The 27,341-nt window shown below is 40.0% G+C and overlaps 1 pseudogene; it reads right to left on the bottom strand.

The window, feature by feature from the left end:
* LOC112840965 overlaps window positions 1–26,963 on the bottom strand; it is a 36,771-nt pseudogene extending 9,808 nt beyond the window's left edge.
* Between the last annotated feature and the right edge of the window lie 378 nt (window positions 26,964–27,341).

The raw sequence follows: 27,341 nt of genomic DNA, 5'->3' as shown, positions 1-27,341 counted from the left end.
TTTCATTTCTATCCTTCTTCGTGGGAAAATGAAGAACCACAGTCAAACCCTCAGCACTGTAACAGGAGTCTGAAGTCAACTGAGTCTTGTATCACTCTGCCTCCATTTACTTTGGCTGCCTTTTACAGTGGCGTGAGTGTGAAAGGAATCATGCCCTCTACTTTTTATTGCCATGCCTACAGCCAAAGCCCAGTGATAGAGATGAACCAACACAAAGGGGACAGCACCTTACAAAGCAAACTGTTAACTTCCATACCCTGTTCCTAAGCTGGAACTGAACATTTCAAGGCTGAGATGAATAAAATCAGGAATAGTGAGAATCATAAGGGCTCTGGCAGATTTTCCCTGAATGATGCATGTCATCTGGTCTCTGTGCCTTTTTCAGTCCCGCAATAGAAAATTAAAAAAAAAAAAATACTATTACCTGTTACAGAAAGGAGTGGTAAAATCCAATGGCAGAGGAACTATAGCCTTCCTTGGACTTTTTTTATTTTTATAGTTTATTCTATTTAATTGAACTATTCCACAAAACCAAAATAATAATGCTATTAGCTAGTGAAGTGATAGAAGACTGTATTTCTGCATAATTTTTATAATGCTTTAGCATGACAAAACTCAGTCAGCATTAGGGTTGTCCTGGTTAACATAAACTCTTGTTAGGAAACACTTATCTATATACTGATTCATTTGACCTGCTTCACCATGACAAATGGAGACCCATGCCCGTCCATATGTAATGAATCTGCAGCAAAGGCCTTCATACAATGGGTGTCAGTGCATTAAAAAGTGTTAAAAACTAAAGGAGAAAAGAAGTCTTAGAAGACTGTATGGGGACTGTTTACCGACATACTAGAGTATCAAGTTTCAACATGTGAGCACATAGAGGTATAAGGAATTCAAGTGCACAAAATAGATGTGTCCTAGAATACCAGATTAATAGGTAAGTAAAGGCTAAACATTTATTTCCGGCAAAGTGAATCAAAGGGTAGCAGAAGACAAAGCTCTGTCTCTCCAAGAAGAACCTGATCCATTGAGAAATTAAATGTGAACTGAATAGAAAGTCCTCTGGTAAAGAAGGCTACAGGCATCCATTTTCTGGACTATTTAAAAAACTTAAAGACTGAAGACTCATTTCTAACTTTACTTTGATCTGCAAACTCAAAGAAACTCCTCAATTTCAGTGAAGCTGGTCCTGAATTTTACCATTTTTAATGATGTCTGTCCTTTGTCAGAAAGATCACAGAATCACAAAATACGCTGAGCTGGAAAGGACCCACAAGGATCATCGAGTCCAACCCTTATACCTGCACAGGACCATCCCCAGGAGTCACACCATGTGCCTGAGAGTATCATCCAAACACTTCCTGAACTCTGGCAGGCTTGGTGCTGTGACCACTTCCCTGGGAAGCCTGCTCCACCATCCAACCACCCTCTGGGTGAAGAACCATAATATCTAACCTAAACCTCCCCTGACACAACTTCAGGCCATTCCCTCAGGTCCTGTCACTGGTCACCACAGGGAAGACAGCAGTGTTTGCCCCTCCTCTTCCCCTCACAAGGAAGTTGTAGACTGCGATGAGGTCTCCCCTCAGTCTCCTCCAGGCTGAACAGACCAAGTGACCTCAGCTGCTCCTCATATGGCTTCCCCTCAAGGCCCTTCACCATCTTTTTTGCCCTCCTTTGGACACTCTCTAATAGCTTAATATCTTTATTATATTGTGGTGACCAAAATTGCACACAATATTCAAGGTGAGACCTCATCAGTGCAGAGCAGAACAGGAAAATCACCTCCCTTGACTGTCTGGTCTTTGCCTGATGCACCCCAGGACACGGTCAATCTTTTTCGTAAACCCTGAGTACTATTGTCTGTGTTTCAGTTGTGTAGGAGTTTTGAATAAGATCAGTATTTTATCTCTTGATGTTATTTTTACTATTCCAGGTTACCAGATAGTTTCTGTTAATGTTTTGTGTGGCTGCCTCCATGAAATGTCCTTATTCTGAATTCATTGAACAGGTGTTACTTTTATACACCTGCAGATGGTAAGGTTACCAGAAAGGACATCAAAACAAAGCTAAACAGAACTGACAATATAATTCTGATTCCTCATTCAGCACACAGCTATCATAAGTAACTTCAAAATGGGCGGGCTCCAAATATCAAAGTTGACTTATGTGAATAGTGGAGATACAGAGTTATGAGGTATAGTCCAGGAAGTCTCACACTTTCTACAGAAAGAGATGCTTTTGCTTTATAAACAAGAAGGAACACTTACTAGACCCTGACAAAAAAAACCCAAAGCACTTTCCAGAAACTCATATAAAAAGCTGCTTTTAATTTTGGTAAAAGGGTCTCTTGGGGATTTCCTGTATTATTTCATTGTTATGTTTTGTATATATTGATTTATAATATTAAAATGAATCAGAATTATTATATTTTATGTGGTTTTACAAGAGACAAGGCTCTGACTTGAGAGAAAAAGGACTTCTTTGCAGTTTTAATTTATTGGCTGTCTGGCTGAAGGTGTCTTCCCAAAACTAGTTCTGATCAAGCATCTGATAATCACCATTTTTCATATATGATGTCTTAACTGCTCCCCCCCATAAACAGTCGCATAGAGTCAGATCGATCCACAAGCTGCTGCTATGGCATAATCTTATTACCTTGGTCTAGTGCTTTCTAGCATCAAGAGGGATGACTACTTTTCTTATAGTGCCTTAGAGATGTGCCCTTTACCTCTTCCCCACCACAATTCTGCTGTTGGAGGCCTCTGAGTTCAGGGAGGTTACTTGCACTGCAGGAAACTGAAAACAACCCTATCTAAACCTATACTGGCAGTTTTCATGGACTGATTAAGTTTCTAAATGCAATGAAGAACAGGACAGAAGCTATGGCTTTCACAGCAAAATACAACAGAAAGCTCTGTCCATCTGAAGCAAATGGAATTGCAGTTCTGTTGCATGTCAAACCACAAGATGCATTCTGCACTTTGAATCTAGGGAATATTTAACCATACTTACAGTACACAATAAGCATTTTGAACTGAGCTATACTAGTAGCCTCCATGACACTAATTGCTACTTGGTATCTGCCAAATAAAGCAGGTAAGTAGTAACAAAGCCTTAAAACATGCAAGCAAATAAAATTATAAAAATCTAATACATAAATCCTAAAGGCAAGAAATACAGAAGATCAACAGTTATTGATTTAATTTCTTAAGCTCGAGTGCTGAGAAATTTGGACATTTTTATTTTTAGAATATGCCACCAACAGATCAGGTCCATGCTTAAGAAAAGAACAAAATACTACATTTTTTTATGGACCAGTTTGTCTCCAATCCTAACCACAGGAAAAATTTTCATTGTTTTCATGATCAGAGCCAACAAGCACCTTTTTGCTCCAAAATAAAACTACAGTATTAAGGCAGTGGGATTGCACAGCCCTGTTTCTCTCCCACTCTTTGGTAGGAGGTTGTCATTGACACAGATGACAGATGTCATTAACCCTAATGGCAACACTTTGCATCAGAGATCAATACCTCTATCTACAGCTAAGTCCAGGCCAGGATACAGCATTGGTTTATGCATAAATGAATATCTACATTGCTGTTGGGGATTAAAGCACATAAAGAGTAAAGTCATAGCACTGAGACTGCAGGGAGACTTTGGGCAGAGAATATATATATTTACTGAAGTTTGGATTAGTCAGGACGCATGATAAAAATTTTCATTTCTGATGGTTTTTGCAAAGAGATGTAAATAACACTACTTAAGTCCTCAACTCAGTCACATTATCAACCCTAATTGATAGTGATCATTTTTATGAGCTTTTCACCAACATTGACCATAAATGTTTTACTCAGTATTCTAAGGCTGTAAGGGAATTGAGAAAAATCATAAAGTGCAGTCTGGCCATTCACAGCTGGTACAGTTTGTCATGAAAATACCTGTTAAGTTGATTGTTAGTTACATAAAAGAATTATTAACTAAGATTTTCCAGGAAAGAAGAGAGATAGAAATAACCTCTTGATTTCCAAAGTTATTGGATCTCTAGTATAATGGACTAGAAATCTGGAAGAAATAGATTCTAAGGATTCTAACCAAATAACCTAAGTCATAGAGTTATATGGGGAAATGAACCTTACTTATTACTTGATAATGAACACTACATAAAGAAAAACTAGCTTCATTCTGACTGAACTACTAAGTCCTGAAAAGTGATACATTATTTATCAAGTCCTATTGGAAACAACTCTGGATCAGCACCCAGAGTTGAATATACCTGCAACCAGCTGAACAGGCAGATTGTGAATGCACTCACTCTCAAGACCAATTTACATTTATGAGGTAGTGCTGAATATACATAGAATGAAGAAAGAGAGTTCTGTATTCATGTACTCGTTTATTTAACACACAATTGCAACACCAGCTACGCTGAGCAAGAAAGTATAATATTTCATTAGGTAAGAAAAAGAGTATACAAAGGAAAAGGAAGTATTTGCATCCCAGTTTAATGGAACATGAAATAATGAATAAAGAGCTTAGTGTCTTATCTTGAGAAAGTCTGAGGCACAGGCAGGAAATGAAACCAGGACTGCCTGTTTTGTCCCCAGTTATTAGCACAAGATCAGCCTTCACCTTAAAGTCTGCATATCTGAAATCAAAGGCATACACACTCTTTCAGACTAAATCAGAGAAGGTTTGTACAGCGCTGTCTTGCAAGTAGTAAACTTTTAACTCAATCTATGATTGAAGAGGCAGCATTTCCAGGAGGCAAACCCATGTCAGGGAACTGTTTCAGTACAGAATATGTCTACTCATGCAATTTTTAGTTCTTTTTCCTCATTCAAGTCTCTGGTCCTTAAATTTTTGAACTTACTGTATCTAGTAAGATCCTGTCCATGAATAATACGGCAGCAAGAAAACAAAGCAATAAAGTATACCACAGATATAGTCTGACCAAGAAACCACTTGTTTTTATAGAGCAGAACAAAATGCATTACCTAATTAGACCTAAGGCCACAGGTTTGTAAGATGAAAGGATGTTGACAGGTTATTGGCCAATGTACTCTCTTGCTGGACATGTGAACTCTACCATGTGAACTGTATACCCTGTTGCACAAGTACCTAGATACTAAGACTGAAGGACCCACTGGAGAGCCCTGCCTGGCCACTCTTGTTCCTTTCCAAGAAAACCAGGGTGCACAGAAGGGTGATGTGGATCAGGCTTGCCCTGATGTAAAGTCTGCAGGTGAGCAGACTAGGCATGGCTACCACACTACAGCCTTACAGTACATACATAGCTGCTAAGCCTCAGATCACCACATCTCCTTTTTATTATGCTTGGCCCATCTCACAACTAAGAATGTTTTTAACCTCTATCTCTTACTAAATCTTTGTGAGAAATATTTTCACCATTTGAAAAAAAGATACTAGAAAATAGTAATTATACACCTGAAAATACCATTTTTTAATATTTTTCCCCCAGTGTAAGACACCTAAAGTAAAATAAATGAACTTCTGTCTCAATGCAAATGAGTATTATGAATGTAATATATCTGTGTTGTTATGGCTTAGAATAATCCTGTGAACTGTTGGTACTGAAACATACTTTGAGACCACACAATATAATGGATTACAAAACAAATACTAAGGAGTTAAAGAGTTGGTGCTATAGAAGTGTTTTATGAATGGGGAATCCACACAGGCAGTTTCCATGAATATCAGTGACTTATCAGTGCTATTCTTTACTTGTTTTCCCCAATGAAATGAGAGTTCCTGCTAAGAAGAATAGATTCCTCAATTTGAGACGAGCAATAAAAATCTAAGAGTCATACACTCTTCACACAATTACATTTTGCTTGATGGATGTTAACATAATTGCACTGACTGATGAGTTGGTCCCTTATAAGCATAGGACTACATAATCTCAGGATTCGGATATTATATATAGCTGGATTGCTGGAAAGATATATGTATACAATTAGTATACCCATACTTTATCATTACTACTGCTATTATTATTGTCTGCTTCCTTGCCCTGCTCTTTAGTTATCATATGTACTAAGGCAGATTTTATTTCTTTTTCCCCTTTCTATTTAATCTTAAAGAAGCTCTCACCTTCTGGAGACATGTAGGGAAAAATGACTACTATGAAATTTGCATTTTCATAGACCATAAGGCTCTTTGTCTGAGAAAGCCCTATTACAGTCAATGAAATTTAGCCACCCATCAATCCTGCATAGGGCTACTATTCTGTTTGCTTTTGTATCTGAGGCCTTCACAAAGGAGCTTCATGTCCATTTGGAGAGTTTTTAGTCTCTCTGGAGCCTAAGTAGAAAATTCTTTTAAAATCTTTTCTATTCTTTCTGCCATAGCATCTCTACTTGAGCAGAAATGTCAGTGCAGTCTCACCCACCTGCTTCCCATGGTTAAGTGCTCTGCCCTACCTGCCTGCCAGCCTGATACCCAGGGACCTTCTGACCATGTCTTCCAATCCATTAGAAGGAATACCATAGATTGTCAGCTAGTTCATTAAAATTCTCCTTGTTTTAATTAAGAACCAGTCTACACCTTTCACTGAACTTCACAAGCTTACAACAGTCTTTATATTGTTTTGGAATTGCTTAAAAAATCTGACAAATTCACCTGGGTGATGACAGGGCTTTCTATTTCTAATTTGACTCCTCCATGCTCAGTGCTTTACCCTCAGCTCCTCAGTCAGCCCATGGCTTTGATTACAACTTTCCCAGCTGCCATGGCAGCACACAGCTGCCTTTGTTCCAGGAAGTGGGGCTCTGCTCTGATCTCCTAGTGACTGGATTCTCCTCCATCACCTGCATCTCCTTGGTGCTGCTGCCCATCCTAGGCTCATCAGCTTGTTCTGCTCAACCTCTCTATGACTTTGAATCTATAAGCCTGACTTCCCATTAGCTCTTGATTCTCTCCATCTGCCCTTTAATTTGCTAGTGTGCAATTGGTCCTATCTATGTTTATGTCTCCTCCACCTTTGGTCATGACCATGGAAACTGCCTCCATTTAGCCCATCAGTCAAGCCCACAGCACAGCTGTCACCTTTGGCAAGAACTCCAAATCACCAACAGTTTTTCTAAATAATATTTCTAAATTATTATATTTCTTACTATCTTGCAGACAAATATTTGGCCAGACCCTTATGATCCCAGTATTTGATTGCTATGTCATATTTTTTGCTGTTTTTGACATGTGTTTTCTTGCCAAACTCTTATTCAAAGAGCACCTTCTTGGATTGTGGCTCTGGCAGTGTCTCTCTATTTCTCCATAGAGTCTTGTTTTGCTGCCCTCCACCTACACACCGCATGTCTTGTATTCCTCACAGGCTCTATCTATTCCACCTAAACCTCTTATTCAGTCCCAGGAGTTAACTAAAAGCTTCCATTTCCGTAATATGAAGTTCCACCATGCACTTTCTAATTTTTCGAGGAGGCGTTTGGGTTGTTTCCCCATAGGATTTGCACAAAGATCCCATTGGACACGTCCAGTGATGGCAGTGAGCAATGGCTATCGCCACTGCCCTACTTGTGTCAAATCTGCTGTTTCTTATGTCATAATTGAGAGACCACTGTTAATGAGCTCTGTTTGTTGGGATAAACAAGTCTGAACCAGGGCTTCAGGCTCCTGGGCACCATGGTGATGGAAGCAATATAAATGTTTCAAGACATGATGTTAACTCCGTTGTTGCTGAATTTGGTGGTCCCAGTAGACTCTCTGAACTTAAAACAGATCAAAGGAGAGCAGGAATCACTTCGTGCATTGTAGATTTTATATTAACCTCTATACATAGTTCCAGTCTGAATATGGTTTTACAGCATGCAAGGACCATTTATTTCCTACCATGTCCATCTTTAGCTAACGAAAAATGAAGTGTTGCAACTTAATCACAGGATCATTTCCTCACTACAATTTACATATAATTTTTTGTTATGATGTATTGCACCTTCCAAATAGAAAAGTAAATATCTGCACTTGTTAACACGATTGATTCAAACTTTTGGGCTTTTTCACAAATACATCTACTCCAGCCTTTCAGAGTTAGGTTCACTCAGTACTCCATAAAACTTAGCCAGGAAAGATCTATTACAGTATTCATCAAATTCAATATTGGATGACTTAATTAAATCTACAAGATAAAAACAAGATAGAGTAAGCAAAAGAAACTGAAAAGCACTTCTGCCATGCAGCAGGAGGACTGGCTTAGACTTAAGGCTTCCCTAAGTAATGTAGTCCTAATTTCTGTTCTGGGATAATACATTGTTTCATGGGGGACTGCTCTATGCTAATTAAAGGAATGTAATTTATCCAATAAGGTGAGAAAAAAGATAAATCAGCTTTTATATAAGCTCACAGGAGCAAATCTAGTTTGTGTTATGAGAGTGGCAGGTCCATGATGATGCTTGATTATAAGTGGAATCACCGTTTTAAAACTCTGTGACTAGTTTTTCAGCTCTATTTCCCTTGTGGTCAGGGTATTCAAAAAACAGTGAAAGAAAAGTTAGTCTGAAACAACCTCACTGATGCTGATATAACAGCAGTTTAAAAAGAGTCCTCCATAAAACCAAGTCACAACAGCAATGAACTGACCTGTTGGGGAACTACAGCCCACTCTTGGACAGGTCACATAGCGGCACCAGGAGTCGCTGCCTCGCAGGCAACTAGATGGCACTGTTCTATTTAGCACAGCTGCAAACAAAACCCTGTTTGCTTGGCTACTGAAACTCCCCAAGACCTGGCTGAAGTCGCTTTCATCATCAATATGAACACAAAAGAAAGAAAAGCCAAGATTTGTATCTTTATATATGAATGAAATATGTTTTATTCTTTACTTCAATAATTTTGAAGGTCTTATTAGTTGTAAGGGTACTTAAAGAAAACTATGCATTAAAAACATTTAATCAGGCAGATAGACTTTAGGTATGAAAAGGTGCTACCTACAGGTCAATACACTCCGGTGCAGACTGGTATAAAATCCAAGCAGGATAATAATCTGTAACAAAGTGTATCTTTAAATGGTTTAAGTAATTCTACACCATATTTACATATTAAACTGCATTACATATTACATTATTCTGGTAGTTTTGGACATGCTCTCAATAGTTAAATGCTTAAGTGGTTATAGAGCCTGAGTTAAAATCAAGCTGCAGTAAGTAATGACAGTTATATTAAAAACATATGTCAATGGTTTTAAGATGAGCTAATTTTATTATGACTGATGGTCTTGGAGGAAATCAATATTCCCTGTCATTTAAGAAGGAGATTCAAAACCAATTATATATGCAAAAAACAATTGTATGCATGAAACAGACAAACTCAAGGGACAGACCCAAAGGACAAAACCAACAGTTAAATGATGACCTTTCCCACTGCAGTATTTGAACCAAGATAACAATCGCTGATTAACAAGATCAGGATTTTACTCTGCTTTGCTAATGACTTAGGTTGAATTTTTGGACTGCACTTTAAAGCCCAGAACTGACCTGCCCCTGCAGAGCCAGATGGAGCTTCAGGCATGCATGGATGCACCAGCTGGAGCTGATGGGGTTTCCAGCTCTGGTGAAATAAGAGGTGAATTGCTTATCATCCAATTTCTGAAAAATCAGGCAAATTAACTCAGATCACCTCTTTAGATGCTCCAAAGAGAATATTTCTGTGATCCCATATGTTCAGCAGAAGAGCTGGGGAAACGAGTATCCCTAGAAGAGGGGCTCCAAGAAACACCTACGAGTTAAAAATTTCTTAAATCATTGCAGTTTTTTGCAAAGTTAATGTCTGTGCTTGACTTCTTTATTCCTTTATAGAGTTTGTCTGTCCAGGGGTTGGAGAAGACCTAATGTAATTCAGATTGCATAGGGAAAGTACAGAAAATCTTAATAACACAGACTTTCCTGATTTGCTTCTGTCACCCTATGCAATAATCTCATACCTCTCTCACGTCCAGTTAAGACACAGCTTTCCTTTACTGTTAAAGCTGTGAGGAAGTCCATGCAGAGAGCTATGTGTATTTCTGTTTGGCAAAGGGATAATCTGACATATGCCAAATAGAAAACTTTTATGACATCATTCTAGTACTTCATTCTTTTAATTAGGAATAGAAAAGCCAAAACAGTGGGTGAGGACTTCTTATCTTGTATTTACTCAGATTTCTAAAGTATCTTCTTCTACTGCATGACAGAATGCTGCAGACTGTTATGTGACAAAGGATTTGTCTAGTTCATCAAATCTTTTGCATTGGGACTTTTTTTGCCTCCAGTATTTACAATAAGGCACCTTCAATTTCTAGTAGCTACATTATTCTTTGACAAACCTTTGCTCCACTATTGCTATAGGCCTAATGTAAACTATTCATCTATGCTCACAATCAACTACGGAATGAATTGACTTGCAGCAAAGAGAAAGAAATTATGACTCAAAGACCTTTAAAATCAATTCAATAAAATTGATAGAACACTTCCAGCACTTTGCCTGAGAGCAAAGCATTTCTCAGCAGGCCCATCAGTCCAATGCAGACAAACCCACTCACACTGCCTCCCGGCTAGAGCACTCACACTTATGCAGAGCAGCTTCTTTTCCAGTCCCTAATCCCACATGTCAGACTCAGTTAGATGATGGGTCACTCCTGGGTGTTCCAAGAAGCATTCAGTTATTCCTTTTTTTTCCTCTCATTGCAATTCTGTTATGCATAGCTTATGTTGTTACGATAAGACATAATTGCTCCTACTTTTAAAGAAGTTTGGGAGGACGGTTTGTAAAATCCATAAGTTTTCTGGCACCATTCAACTGTGTTAAAATTAACTTATCTGCTCTTTAATTATGCTTTTTCTTCTTTCTTTCTCTATCTCTTTTTTTTTTCCCAGTGTAGTGTGTTCTAACCCACTTCAGATCCTGTACAGCTGAGAGGAGGTTGCCTTAGTACAAGTGAACTAATGATGTGAGGCTAAGAAGCAGCAAGCATGGGAAACAGTGGCAGGGATAGCTATTCCTGTGGCATCAAAGGTTATTCTGGCTTGATATTGTAGAAAAACACAGCCTTTACTTACTCGGCCCAGGAGAGGCTGTTGCCCAAGGTCCTCCTGAACCACGGGATGGTCAGGTGTTTCACTCCTGGCAGGGGGGTTCTAAGGACAGAAGTACAACTGCCACAATGGTGTTGGGCTCTGTGGCCCTGTGTGTTATCAGAAGGGTACTACTGTGGAGTGCTCCATTTTTATCTAGGTATTCAAAGACCATAATTCAAACATCAAGACTGGGAGAGCCTTTAAAAGAGTAACATAGGAAGAAACATTTTACCATCTAATACCTACATCTGGGATATCTTTTTACTATCCAGAATCTCCTTAAATTTTTCCTTAGTAGCCTAGAAAACCAAGAGAGACAGGAAAAATTCCATTAACAGAAGCTTCAGGATAAAATTCTGTAAACTGGCAATGCCAACTGTATGAGACGCTACCTCCTCAACTACCAATTCATTTTGTGTTATTTTTTTCTGCTGTGTTTCTAGAGTAAATCCATCTTCTGCCTCACCAGCCCTGCTCTGCTTTGCTTATGAGCTCTGAGAAGATCGCAGCTTGAGGTAGCATGGTTGCATACAACAGGCAGAACTGGGTTGTCCTTGTGGTAATTGGCTGGGACATCCAGGCCTGTAATCACTTAATAGTAACCATATCTAGTCTTTTTTTTGCACAACAATCCTGTGTTGAAGTTGCCTCTGACTCAGCTAATCAAGAGCAGTGGTGCAAAAGGTACAGCTGCATATGGATGGTGCAAGAGAAACCATCAGATATGTAAAATGCATCAATTCAGGAGTAAGAGATAGACAGCAGAGAAATTCCTGCTCTGGAAAAATCAGGCTTGAGAAGCTCTTGGTTTCCTCAAATAAAACAGTACTTAGCCATTCTTAGGAAATACAGTTCTGTATTTCAAATTATAGTTCTATATGACATCCTGGTTGCTTGTGGCCATGTTTTAATTTTTCTTAATTGTTTTTCTGATCTGATGGTGAATCCTTACTCTTGAACATGATTACTTTATTCTCTCAAAGCCATTCATTAACGAAGGCCATTTGAGTGAAGGTTAGAAGGAGACAGTCTTGGAAAAAAGATTTTTGTGAAATGCCTTCTATATTAAACTATTTTAATGACCATGATTTATTGGCATGAATTTCTCTGGAACAACCACTTTAAGTTCTGCAGAGAAAGTCCTGAGGATATTCAGATGACAATTTTTTTAATGCAGAAGGAAATTAATGTCTGGGACAGGTTGTCAAATAGCAGTTGTATCTGTCACCATCACTTTGTGCCTGTGTGATACATGAATTGTATCACAATTGCACAGAACAAAATGACAGTCCAGATGTGAAAGTTAGACAGAAGGATATACAGACTCAGATAAGACATCTGTCTCCCTTTTCTGATTAAATTTTACCATTTTGAATTATATCCCAAGACAATAAGCATGGTAATTCCATGAATAAAAATAAGGTCTATCTATTTTATTTAATATTTTTTTTAGTATTTTTTATGGCGAGTTTCTCTGTATACGCTTTTTTTCAGCACTGAGGAGTATCATTGCAGTGTAGAGAATGCTACTGAGGAATAAAAAGCAGAGCAGCAGCAATCAATACAAGGATAGGAAATCTGGTAAAGACAAAACAAAGTAGTTAAAAGTAATCACGCAGGTTCATATATGTAGTCAAAACTTATAAATTGAATGTCCTGACAGCCCACCACTTAGCCAGCTGGTTGCTGAAAGGTACTTGAGAAAAAACAGATGTTTGCCTCAAAACTGTGTGGTTGATTCCTGCTTGCAGAGAGATAAGGTTATGGCTCTCCACATGTAATCAAAATAGTTATGTACAGAAAGGGTGGCATTAATATGGAATGAAACAAATTCTCTGTTCTGGTAACGATGGGATGATGGGAATGGTGGCTGGAGTCACAAACTTCAGGACAGATTAGGTAGATGCTGAAGCAAAGGACTGGACTGTGCAAAAAGCAGGTTATACCTGGCAGCTGGTTTTCCAAGTACTTTTCTGCTTCTGTGGTGATAAAAGCTGTGCAAAATGACAATGATGTGCTAAATCAAAGTGTTCTATTAATTTTTACTTTTGCCCCTGGTATGTTGCTATGTACCAGAATAACTGTGCAAGGTGTGCTTTACAAGAGTCCATAGACTCCCAGCTGCAGCTACAAGAGAGAAAGGAGTAAGTCAAACCAGACTGTCTGGCTTGAGGGTGCACATTGCTGTTAGACCCCATGGTGTTCTCAAACAGACTTTCAAACCGTACATTTCTCAGTCTACCTAACAGCACTGTATTTTACAAATTTGCTAAGGCAAACACTCCTGAATTTGTAGCAGCTGATTTCATTCTCTGAGGAATCTTTCTAATCCTCAAGTCCAACATTTAAAGACTTTTTGGCAATTTTAACATTTAAAAAAAAATCCTCCTGAAAATTTCAAGTAGGAACAGAAAAAGGAATTGCTAGTTTGATCAGTCTTACACTGCATGAGCTTTCCATACTTAATTTTTACCTATAAGATCAAAAGACTGAATTCTTCCAAGCTGCATTGAACTTCTTTAAATTCTTGCAAATCTTAAAGGAAGTACTATCACAGAAGAACCACGTTGTTCATATCTGAATAGATTTTCTGGCTCATTTAATTATGCTAAGAAAAAAATATTTAAAAATATGGATTCCCATATAGAGCAAAATGATTTATCAACCTCACAGAAGTTTTACCTACAGAAAAACATCTTCTGCATTCAAATCTGTAAAACCTCAATTTTAAATCATTTGTGAAAAAATAAATTCCTATTTCTTTTAACTGAAAGCATGTTTGTGTTGGAAACTGAGGATTCTGCAGCTTTAAAGAAATCCGTCATGCAATATTTCAAGGAGTTTGTAAACCTAATTAAAGGGCAGACTCAAATTATTAAAGGGATTACTAGGCATCTCAAGTCTAGGTGTCTAACATTGGTTCAGTTATTAGACTTCAGAGAGAATAAATCTGAGGCCATGATTCTGGAAAATATACACACTTAAACATGTCTTTATGCAAATGCCAAGACATGAACTCATACATCTCCTAAGGCCAGTGTTTTTTAACTAGATATATCTATCTGAGTTGTCTTGTTTAGGAATATTTTCCCAAATCAAAACCTAAAATAATATACCTGCTGCAGAATGTATAAGTATAGTTGGTGGGGGTAGAGGATGTTCTTGTGTCCTTCGACTGGCATTCTGCTACACAATCAAACTCCCACAGATGATATTTTCAAGGACAGTAAATCACACTGCACTTAAACAAACAACAGTATTCAGCTGCAGACTGTTGGAAAATCCAAGGTTATGGAATCAACATTATACTTTAAAGGAATATAGTAACTATTTTGTAGATTCAAGTCACTGGCAAAGTTAGGGCGGTTAAAACTTAGAGACTAGTACTTTCCAGCACAAATACCTCTCACACACAAACACATATTAAAAGAAAAAGAAAAAAAAAAACCGAAACCAGCTGCATGTAAGCTATTATTGTGTAGTAGAGTATATTCTTTTCTTTGCAATATACATAATGAAATACAATTCCTCACAGTTCATCACTCAAAAAGCTAAATCTGATTTTACAGTGAAAATGTAATTTCATCTCATCAGGTTCCATAGTGTTGAAATACTAAACTTAACAATAGATACTGATATGACACGTTTGAAATTAAATTGAATCACTGCAAACAATGGGTTTCTTCGGGGGCTGGCCTTGACTGAATATGTTTTCCCACTTTATTATGCAAAGAAATCATCAAGTCTAATGGCTTCAAGCAATCTAAGTGATGTGCAGGTTGAGCAAATAGCAAAACAACATCACTGAAAAAATGCCACACATGAAGAAAGAGAAATTATCACACACAGCACTGAAGGCCTTATCACTTTCACATTTCATCTGAGGTGCTTTTAACCAAAGCAAGGAGCCCAGTCTTAAACCAGCAAAGTCAGTAAAAAAGATTTTGATTTCTTTAATCCCTGAATAAGGCCCAGCGTCTGAAGGACACTGGTGTGAAGTTAGTGTGTGGTCGTAAAAGGTGGATGCAGAGGCATAAGTTTGAATTTTTTGTCAAATGTCAGACGTTTTGTCAAAAACCATCAAGAGGAAAGCAAAGGAGAACATTATCAGCCTGCAGGCAACACACCTCAGAGCCAGCCTGACGGGCACCTGTGGCTAAGGCCAGCCACCTCAATGGAGAGCACGGGCCATGGGCTGAGTGGAGGATGCTGCTCTGCATGGCTGAGCACTCCACACAGAAAAGTTGAGAATTTTCCTCCAGAGGGAGGGAGTCTTACAGTGATTTTCATCCACTTTCCCTGGAAGAAGGGGACAGTATAGGCCTGATAGCATATCACTGATATATAATAAAAAGAGGTTTGCTTAACTCATAAACAGTCATTAAAAAAATTACAAATAAAACAGGATGCATCTCAATCTGAATTTAATCTTCTGTGGTTATTTTCATCTCAGAGATACTGTGAGAAACAGATTTCTTCAATATAGTCAGCATGTACTAGTTTTGTTTTTTTTCTGTGCCTCCAAATAAAAAATAAAAGGTGAGGGAGAAATACCCAGTATTGTTTGAGATTTTTTTAGAGCTGAGCTGCCAGCCAATTCCTCCTTTCAAAGCCAGATGGCTGTGAGGTAATTCCAGTATCAACTGTCCAATTCCTAGATGCCTGTTTGACAATATTGTTCTTCTTTATTTGTTTATTTTAGAGATAGATCTGCGGGGAGGTTTACAGACTCTATTATTCTTTACTTAGGGGAAAGCCTAAGTGAACAAAGAATGGGTTAGGAATTCAGGGGAAGGTTAGGAATTTAGGGGTGAGGTTTCCTGGGGAAGACTTTCTCCTAATCCTTCTAGGACAATAATGAGCTGAGTGGCCTACTGAAGCAAAAGCACTCAATTGTCAAACTGCTCCAGTCCTCACATAATACGGGCATCTAAGCCTTCCCTGCAGGATGGCAAGAATGTGTCCATAGCAGTGTTCTCTCTTCAGAACTGAGCTCCACTGCTTTCTTGTTGGCCTTCAAAGCCCTCCTGCTCAGTGACATGCTTCTGAGGGCTCACCTTAAAAGCTGCAGAGACTTCAAAGATTTTCTAGGGAAAATATGCAAGTTCCCAGACACTAGCTCAGTACCTCACATGGGAAGTCTGCAACACTCAGGCAGTGGGTTAATGCCACATGCAGCTGATACAATAGGAACTCAACATTTACTTAAAACAACAGTTTCCAGGTTCACCTTTTCGAAGTTTGCCATAGTCTTTTTCTTGGGTATTTTAGCATATTTTAGCAATGCTGACACATCAAGCTTGGAAGTCTATTAAACTAAGCAACTAATCCAAGAGACAGTCAGAAATTCAGCTGAGAGTTTGTCTAATTGATTTTAGATATGAAAAATATCTCAAAAAATAAGCAGCAAGGGTTTGCCGCTTATCCTTTATAAAAGTATTTGGAATGCCTCAACTACTCATCTGACCAAACTATTCTTATGTTGAACAATCATACTTAGGGCAGTTGAAAACTGATATGAAGAGGTTTGACTGGTTACACATACTCCAAGAGATGTTTCACCAACTCCAGAACAGTGTTGGTGAGGGCTCTAGTATTCCCTCCATGGCTTACAGATACTGGTTAGCTCATAATTTCAACAGATATATCAGAACAGCACTAATAATAATGACATTTTGTCCTCCTTCTACATTCATGTTCTTGCTCTAGGTAAGTTATACAATTGAGGTGAAAAAATGCAGGCCTGCTACAGTCAGTGAGCTAAATTAATTTCTACCAGTGGAGAATCTGGCAGATGATATATCAAGAATACCTTGTGGGTCAAACTAAGACATTTTTACATTTACAAATATAAAGAAATTTTAACAAATACAAATATTCCCCATTTCCTACCACTCTTATATTAAAAAATAGACTAGCTTTTTGTTGTTTTTTTTTCATGGGTAACACTTATGAAAAGTTGATAAGCTATCTGTTAGCCCTGGCAGCACAGAATTTTCACTATCTATTTTTTATATTATTATCTTAAAAGCAAAGTCTACTAAAGTAATAATGACATAGTTTTCATATGATTGCTTTTTTACTCCTAGAATATGAAAGAAGTCTAATGTAGTATGAAAGAATACAGTCAAATCAAATGGCTACAGTCAGATTAAATGGGTAAAAATTAAGCATGGAAAGCTCACACAGCTAACTACCTTTTTATACATCATTTTATCCCAGTGAAAATAATTTTGCAAAATTACAGCATCTCACTAACCTCCACATCATGCGTTCCTTTACAATGAAACACAATTTGTCAAATGGCTGCCCCTGGAAAGTCAACAGTAAACTGGGAATCACACTATGATGCCTTTGACTTCTTCCAGCCATTTTGCTTGGTGGCTATGTTTCTGCATGTCAGATTCTGCTTTGTTTATGCCTGTGCAGTGTTTTGGACAAGTGTCAGGAGCAGAAAAGGCAAATATACTTGATAGCATAAGTGATAGCTTGTGCTATCTTGGGACAAAATTTGTGTAGGGCTCCAAAACAAAGGTTCAGTCTTGCATAATAAGAGAAAAGATAGTAATTTAGGAATTATATGAATAGAGAGACTGGTGATAGAGGTGAATTTTGGAGTACCCTTCTGGTCATATGGATGTGAACAGATATTAGATTGAGCAACTAAGTTGCCTTGGGCAGGAATTTTAATGGTGAGGGAGAGCAGAATTTGGAATGTGAATCAAGAAAAAGCAACTGAAAGCACATTGATCTTGGGGAACTAGAGACAGTCATTAGGGAATATGACCCAAATTACACATATTATCTTAAGAATATTTGTACGTAACTCAGACATTATATTCTGAATGTGTCATTCTTTATCAGCCCTTCCTATTATATTAAAAAAATAGTCTCTTGAAGTTAACCTGATAATTCCCTTTTCCTTTTTTTTTTTATTTGGCAATCAAAGACTTTCTGAAGGCTGGTGAACAGAAGTAATTGGCTTTCACACAGTATCAGGGTTTCATTTTGATTTTATAAGGAATTAATTTAAACTCGAGCTTTCAGTGCCTCCTTTCTTAAAATGATACAAGTATATACATTTTCTCCATCCTTATGTTCATGTAGTCTAATTGACAAAGGTAAAAGGATTAAGCTTTTCTTAAAAGTTGATAAATGTGAGGTTAATGAACACTAGACGGAGCAATTTGAACCATGCAGCCACTCTACTTGTTTCTAAATTAACCACTCAGGAAATGGACTTGGGAATCATAGTGGACCCTGCAATACAAATCTTTGATCTCTCTGTGAGAGTGGTTAAGAAGCAAAGAAATTGCTAGAATTTAAAAGGAGCATGTGGGAAAGTGATAGCAAAAGTATAATAATGCCGTTCTCTGAATTGACAGAATGATGCATCTGGCTCTAGTCTCCCTACCCCCCCCCAAAAGACAATGTAGAAAAGTAAAGAGCTCAGAGACAGATGAAGAGAACAAGGTAGATGAAGAGAATAATTAGATATGGGAAAGAGAGGATAGTACTATTTTCAGAGAATAACTGAAACAAGTATGCACAATACTGAATAAAAAAATCTCTTTTAAAACGTTTTGGTAAGTTCTCCCTCTTTCTAAAGCATCTGTGCTATGGTGCATCCAGTCCTGACGGCATCGGTACTATACATACTTCAGATCAGACTTACCTACTTTCTGGGTGATAATAGTAGTATGAAGGAATCTATATTAGAGATTTTAAGCCAGCCCTGTGATCATCTTGCTATTTAATCTGTCTTCTACATTTTTCTGTGACCTGTCTCCTATCCCTAATGAGGCCTATTGATGCTGTTGGAAAACTGTGGATGCAATTTAGCTCATCCACAGTAGCAGTAGGTGAAGGGATGACACAGACATGCATGGTACTGCTATGCAGATCACACACAGCTCTAGCTATCCTTCAGAATGTTGGATCACCTCAGTGTCAGTAAATTGCCTCATCCTTAGGTGTATTCTTTCCCACGTAAGGACCAGCAGGTTGGCTCTGAGTCCAGTGGAGGCAGGAGAATTTTAACAGGTAGATAAAATCCCTCAGAGCAATTTTCTGCACAACCATCTGTGGCTAGAGGTATATATTCATTATGGCCAATTGAGTCTGTTGCTAAGGCATGCTCTCTCATCTCTCAGTGTCACTAAACTCTCACAGCATCTCCAAACCGCTTCAGTTGCCTGGGAGACCCCACTCCATCCTGCCAAGCAGCAGTTGGCCTTCCTTTCACACACCTTCATGGGGTCTCTTCCAAGCTACAGCAACCTGCCTCAACACAAAGCAGTCAGGTCAGCAGCAGAAACTGCACTTGCCTTTCCCCACAACAACCGGAGGAACTGTGGAACAACACCATTGCATACATATGCAACATGGATTTCCAACAGAGTACTGTTCAGGTCAACAGGAGCCATGCTTTTCTTAAAGATGTTCCATGGTACAGGCCCAAAACAGATGGAAAAACCAGGATGAATATCACACTTTATACCTCAGGGACAAAATAATTTTATTTCTAAATTATTACAGAGACCTCAGATTTTTCAGGCATATGAAAATGTGATATGAATTTCCATAACCAGTAAGGTCAGCTGCAAACTTGACCCTGTTGCTTCAATTTCAAAGAAAACAGCTTCAAAATTACCTTCTTTTAAAATAAACAGCAGACAATATAATAAAAAAATAAATTAAAAAACTTGAACAATGATTCCATCAAAGAAAAGCACTGCAGTTCACACATTTCTTCTCCCTGTAGAACAGATGAAGAAGAGAAAGAACCACGTGTAATTTTGGCCAGTTGGGTCATTTAAAAAATTACTGCCAAAAAAACTGGGAGAGCTTGGCAGTGTCTCACATTTTTCTGTTAAAATCTCATAATGCAAAACCACACATTTGTGACAGACCTTGGCGCCTAAGTAATAGCACATCACATAATTGCTTGAATCTTTGTGCCTTGTTTATTTCTAAACCAAATTTCTTCAAGCTCACAGCTTCTAGGAAGGATTATGACTATATTTCTGAAGAACCTAATTTGCATGAGTTTTTTTCAAGGAAAAAACCCCAAATCCTGAAAAATATGAAAAGCATGCCTTTTGCTATCACAAGTAAAAATCTTCAAATAACCTAAAACACTGTTCTTCACATGTAAATACAGTTATCTGACATACTATGGAGCATTTCTTAAACTTATTTAGATCCTGTTGAACATTAGATATGCAAGACATAGAAATTAAATATTGGTTTATTAATACATTCACTTCATCAGAATTTATTGAAATTTACTTAGGTTTTTAAATTACCCATACAGACAAATTTTCTTCAAAGTAGCTTTTTCTTTTTTTTTTTAAAGTGGTCCTTTAAACCTCAATTGTAATCAGGCTTCAGACAAAATTTCCAGATGCTAGTTTCTTTTTAGACAATCTGCTCCCTTGAGTGCCTCTCTCTGTAAAGCACAATGAGCATCAAGTGCATTTATCATATTCTGGTGCAAATCGTGGTACAAGATAAGTTTACTTTTCATCTAATAGTATATAAAATATTTTACATTGTAATAATTGATGCAGCAATTGCAAAATTGCTGTTCAGCAGAGGAAAAAAATGCCATTACAGAACACAACCAAGCACTCTGACAGCATGATGTGAACCCTAATGAATTAGCTGACAAATGAGCACAGTAAGTTCTGTTCAAGTGTGCTCTCTAAGCAGCAATTCACAAAATCTGCTTTTCACTGTATTTTCCCTGTGTAAAGCTAAGTTCCATGCAAACTAGTTCTCAGCTGGGGGCATCAGGTGACTGTATTGAAAACATAAAAAGAGCACCTTCCAGACTCCCTTCCAGCCCTGCATTGTGCTCAGCACTTCCTTTCTGTGCACTGAACACCTCTGAACCTCTCAGCACTAGCTGTGCTGTAACACTTATTGGCTATGACACTGAAAGAGATGGAACAAAGACATTTTGACCACAGCCCAAAACAGGCTTTGCTCCTCAGAGATGTTTCTCTCTTGGCCTGTTGCAGCCTTTGTCTCAGAAGAGTCCTGCTGGAGCCTCCCACACCCACACTGCACCTGATAGAACCTCCATTGCACTGAATCTGCTAAAGAGATTTTGAAATTCTCTACTGCAATCACAGTGCAGAGTCTGCCAAGGAAGTGTTCTGTAAGTCTTGCTCTGGTAGATTTTGATTCAGAAATAGGATGCAGGCCTTACCTCAGATGAGGACTGCACTTTATTCAAGTGGCACAGGAATTAAGCTGCATTAGTTCCCCCATCTCCTTAAGGAAGCCTATCCATGCTTTGAAAATCACCAGTGTAGTATTTCTAACCTTAACCAGGTTTTTCACAACCGATTGAGCACCTGCATTTCTTGCACTCTGTCACAGTACTTGGTAGCCTAGTAGAAGTGGGTAGTTGTTGGTTGTTCTTTGTGAACAGAGACAGTCCACCAATCTTAGTGCATCTTCCGTGCACATAGAGACATTTTGTCAGAAACTTCTGAACTAGTCCATAAAGACTAGCAGTATCAATCTGCTGTTGGAATTAGGAAGAACTTCTCCAGTTTCAGCAGCCCTGACTGCCAAGATCATAGGGACAAGCAGATCAGCAGCCACCTCTGCTGGATGGTCTTAAGTCAGACTGGAAGGAGCTTATGTCAAAGCTGCATTCATATTTATAGCTTTATAGCTCCCCAGTTACCATTCAAAAGGTAAATTCCCTCATCATCCTCACTATCCAGCCACCTGACAAACACACCAGGAATACTCGGGCATGAAAGCAGGAGGGAAAGGAGAAAAGGCTCAGGGCTGCTCACCCTGTTGCAGCACTCAGGAGCCCTCTGCCCAGAGTGCCCCCTGCAGAAGACAGTGACAGTGACTTTCCATCCACATGGAAAGAGTGCCTCTAGGAAAGCATGTTCAGGAAACTGGACCACAACTGTCACATAGGAGACCACCAATGACCTCGCAGGGAGAGCACTGCAATTGGATGTGATGGTAGGTAAAGGTGAAAAAAAATGGAGAAGTCCCATGGTCAGACCATGAACAGCACTTCTCCATTTCAGAGTTCCACTTGCAGAGGAGGCAAATGTACCTCAGAAATTACCTGTCCCAGAAGGACTGTAACAGAGTGCTCATATACATGTGTATGGAAAAGATGCTGTGAACGATGTCCCAACTTCGGCCCCTACTCCACCTCCAAAGAGGATGGGAGCCCAACAGCATACATCTTTATGCAGCTACAAGTCTCTGCTTTCTACAAGCAGCCTGCTAAGGATGCCGAACAGGGAGCAGTGGGCAGCCAGTGACCTCCACCAGCACCAAACCACTGGTGCCTACAGAAGAAAGGGCATAGTTGGATGAGCTTGAGCAGTAAGCCAAGACGTGATGAATAACAAATGTGAGTCAGGAACCTGTTGGCAAAAAGAAGTAGCGATGTGTGAAAGGTGTATACCTGCAGGTACACTGTGTGCACCTCAGTTATGAAGCTGTTTCACCTCTCTTGGACACCTACTCTTTTTGCTGCTCAGGGCACCCATGAGAACTGCAGTATGGCTCAGGGATTGCAGGGCCACAGTGATGAACCTGCAGGAATGGAGCTCGGTCCATCGCTGTCCCATATGCAGATGCAATCTCTCTTTAAGGTAGGGCCAAGCAGACATACAACACTGCAGTCCAGGAGACGAACGGTGTAAGTGATGGAACCTCATGGAAACATCATGAGGTGTCTCCCAGCTGTGGTCACAGTGGATACCTGGGGATTGACAGAGGCATTGTAAAAGTGTGTAGAATGGATGCAGGCTGTATTCCAGCCGGGGATGTCCTCAAGAATCCCTACATCAGGAATGGAGGAAAACACCTAAATATTCTTAGGGGACCTGGTTGCTTAATTCATTACTTCCCCTTTACGTTTCGTCACAGAACCACAGAGAAGTGATCTGTTCATGCTGTTGCTGTTGCATGGGACTTAGTCTCTCCAGGGGTGACCTATGCTCAGGGAACCTATTCCTCATGAAGCATTCTGATGCCTTCAATTGTCAGAAAGATTGTTAACTGCAAGCACCTGTGGTTTTTATGACATATCTTAGAATCCATTTTAGAAGTTACTTTTGTTTGTACGTCATTTATATACCTATTGAAAACACAGCATTTAGTCATCAGATATGATGGAGATAGCTGCTTTATAAAACAATAAAATAAATACATTCCAGAAACATTTTACTCCTTTTGTTTTCTTATTTTGGTGATAGCATATATATAAAACAAACCAAGATTCTGTCACGTTGAGTTCATAATGAATGAGTACATGAGTTTATTTTTTTTTCTTGCTCTTGAACTATCTAACAAGTTTCATAAAGTGGAATAGACAAAGCCAAAGGGCATTTTGGCACTGCTTCATATATATAGCTTTTACCCTGAATTCATTCTTGCCACTGAAACATTCCATCTTTGTAGAAGTGATGTGAGCACTTTGCTTTGTTGATGTAGTATGCTACCTAATGTATCAAATGAATGAGGTATCAGGTGGCATTATAATAACACAGCACATCAGCAGAGTTAGCTGTCTCTATGATCAGGTCTTGCATCATTACACCCAAAAGCAAGCAGAATACTGCTTGAAAGATGGCAGTATAGCAAGGCAGAAAAATTCCTGAAGCATGTTTAACAAGAATTCACAGAATTAAAGTAAACTAGAATATATTGACAATATCTGTTACATGATACAAGGTAGAAATTCTAGCCTTACATTACCATGTAACCTCTTGCAATCAATCCTAGACCATCTCATGAATAATCTGGCATACACTACATTTGTTTTATATATGTGTATTTTTAGCCTCCAGTTTATATTAGCTCCATTAAAGTAGCTTATGCTTCCCTCTTTTCCGTCTTGATCATCTGAACTGGTTCAAGGATTACCTGCAGAGAGGTGTTATCATAAGACCATACACTACTAAGAATGATATTTCAGTTTTTGCTTAATAGCTGAATAGCAAGAAGAAAAATGAAAAATATCTTTCAAGTTTATGTTGTACCTTTCACCAAAAGTAGTGATTTTTTGCTAGGGACCAATCTTAGGTATATGAAAAAACACAGGTTTTCTCAATAACATTCACCAGTAAATTAAATCCATTAGCTAACTGAAAAAGAGTCATAGAATCATAGAATCAACCATGTTGGAGAAGACCTCTAAGATCATCAAGTTCAACCCTTGATCCAACTAGACCATGGCACTAAGTGCCACATCCGGTCTCATCTTAAAAACCTCCAGAGATGGTGAATCCACCACCTCCCTGGGCAGCCCATTCCAAGGTCTGATTACTTTCTCTGTAAAAAATTTCTTCCTAATATCCAACCTAATCGTCCCCTGGCAGAGCTTAAGACCATGCCCTCTTGTCCCATTGCTGGTTGCCTGGGAAAAGAGACTGACCCCTATCCGGCTACAGCCTCCTTTTGGGTAGTTTAAGATAGTTATGAGGTCTCCCCTGAGCCTCCTCTTCTCCAGGCTAAACAACCCCAGCTCCCTCAGCCTCTCCTCATAGGACTTGTGCTTGAGTCCTTTCACCAGCCTCGTTGCTCTTCTCTGGATCTGCTCCAGCACCTCAATATCCTTCCTGAACTGAGGGGTCCAGAACTGGACACAGTACTCAAGGTGTGGCCTCACCAGTGCTGAGTACAGGGGAAGAATCACTTCCATGGACCTGTTGGCCACACCGTTCCTGATCCAGGCCAGGATGCCATTGGCCTTCTTGGCCACCTGGGCACACTGCTGGCTCATGTTCAGCTTCCTGTCAATCCAAACTCCCAGGTCTCTTTCTGCCTGGCTGTTCTCCAACCACTCTGTCCCCAGCCTGTAGCGCTGCATGAGGCTGTTGTGGTCAAAGTGCAGGACCTGGCACTTGGCCTTGTTGAACCTCATCCCATTGGAATCAGCCCAATTCTCCAGCTTGTCCAGGTCCCTCCGCAGAGCCCTCCTGCCTTCCAGCTGATCGACACTTCCCCCCAACTTAGTGTCATCTGCCAATTTGCTAATGGTACACTCAATCCCCTCATCCAGATCATCAATAAAGATATTAAATAGAACTGGGCCCAACACTGATCCCTGGGGGACACCACTAGTGACTGGCTGCCAACTGGATGCAGCACCGTTCCCCACCACTCTCTGGGCCCGACCCTCCAGTCAGTTCCTAACCCAGCAGAGAGTCCCCCTCTCCAAGCCGTGGGCTGCCAGTTTTTCAGGAGAATGCCATGGGAGACAGTGTCAAAGGCTTGGCTTTGCTGAAGTCCAGGTAGACCAAATCCACAGCCTTCCCCTCAATCACCAGGTGGGTCACCTGGTCATAAAAGGAGATCAGGTTGGTCAGACAGGACCTGGCCTTCCTAAACCCGTACTGGCTGGGTCTGATTCCTTGTCCCTCCTGTAGGTGTTGTGGGATTGCACTTAGGATGATCTGCTCCATAACCTTGCCAGGCACTGAGGTCAGGCTGATAGGCCTGTAGTTTCCTGGGTCCTCCTTGCAGCCCTTTTTGTGGATCGGTGTGATATTTGCCAACTTTGAATCATCTGGGACCTCCCCAGTGAGCCAGGACTGTTGGTAAATGATGGAGAGTGGCTTGGCGAGCTCTTCCACCAGCTCCTTCATCACCCTAGGATGGATCCCATCTGGTCCCATAGATTTGTGAGGATTTAGATGGCTCAGCAGGTTGCTGACTGTTTCCTCCTGGATTACAGGGGGGCTATTCGGCTTCCTGTCTCTGTCTACCAGCTCCAGAGGCCACTTGTCCTGAGGACAACCTGTCTTACTGTTGAAAACTGAGGTAAAGAAGGTGTTAAGTACCTCAGCCTTTTCCTCATCTTTGGTGATTATGTTCCCCCCCACGTCCAATAAAGAATGGAGGTTATCCCTAACAGAAGTGGCTAGATTGAGTTCAAATTGTGCCTTTGTCTCTCTAATTTTCTTTCTACATGACCCAACTATATTCTTATACTCTTCAGGAGTAGCCAGCCCTTTTTTCCATAGTTGGTAAGCTCTCTTTTTTCCCCTAATTTCCTTCAAAATCTCCCTGTTCAGCCAGGCTGGTCATCTTCCCCACTGGCTTGCCTTTCGGCACACTGGGACAGCCTGCTCCTGTGCTTTCAAGACTTCCTTCTTGAAGCATGTCCATCCCTCCTGGACCCCTTTGTTTTCAAGGGCTGTTTCCCAAGGTAGCCTCTGAACCAGTCTTCTGAATAGGCCGAAATCTGCCCTCTGGAAGTCCAGGGCAGAAGTTTTATTGATGGCCCTCTTTGCATCCCTGAGTATTGAAAACTATTATTTCATGGTCACTGTGCCCCAGACGGTCTTCGACCACCACATCTCCCACCAGCCCCTCTCTGTGAACAGCAAGTCTAGTGGGGCCCCATCCCTCGTAGGCTCTAGGAATCTCCTAGACTGCCTCTTCTCCGCTGTGTAGAGTTCCCAGCAGACATCTGGCAGGTTAAAGTCGCCCACAAGAACAAAGACTGGTGATTTTCAGACATCTGCCAGCTGCTTGCAGAATAATTCATCACACTCGTCATCCTGATTTGGTGGTCTATAACAGACTCTCACCAGGATGTCAGCCTTGTTGGTCTTCCCCCTGATTCTGATCCACAGGAACTCAACCTTACTATTACTGACTTCAACTTCTACAGTCAAGAGACTCTCTAACATATAAAGCCACTCCTCCACCTTTTCTACCTTGCCTATCCCTTCTGAAGAGCTTGTAGCCACCCATGGCAGCACTCCAGTCATGCGAGTCATCCCACCACGTTTTTGTTATGGCAACTGCATCATAGCTTTCCTGCTGCACGATGGCTTCCAGCTCCTCATTTGTTACCCATGCTGTGTGCATTGGTGTACATGCACTTCAGCTGGGCTGCTGATTTCACTTCTAACTCAGGCTTTCCACTCTTAGGCTCATCTCTGGAGAGCCTAATTTCAACCTCTTCCCTCTTCAAACCCAGTTTAAAGCCCTCCTGATCAGCCCCGACAACTTGCAGGCTAGAGTCCTTTTGCCCTTGCTAGGAAGATGAAGCCCATCTGCCACTAGCAGGCTAGGTACCATATAATTTTCCCCATGGTCGGAAAAACCAAAATTCTGCCGGTGGCACCAATCCTTTGGCCACCTATTGATGAGTTTTCCTACTCCTCATTCATCCCTGCTACTGCAGGGACTGAGGCGAACACCACCTGTGCTCCTGTCCCATTAACTAATCAACACAGTGCCTTG

The sequence above is a fragment of the Manacus vitellinus genome, unplaced genomic scaffold (genome assembly GCF_001715985.3).
Source record: "Manacus vitellinus isolate BGI_N305 unplaced genomic scaffold, ASM171598v3 scaffold_13_pilon, whole genome shotgun sequence".
In the NCBI taxonomy this organism is placed as follows: domain Eukaryota; kingdom Metazoa; phylum Chordata; class Aves; order Passeriformes; family Pipridae; genus Manacus; species Manacus vitellinus.
This window is presented reverse-complemented; position numbering and strand designations above follow the sequence as displayed.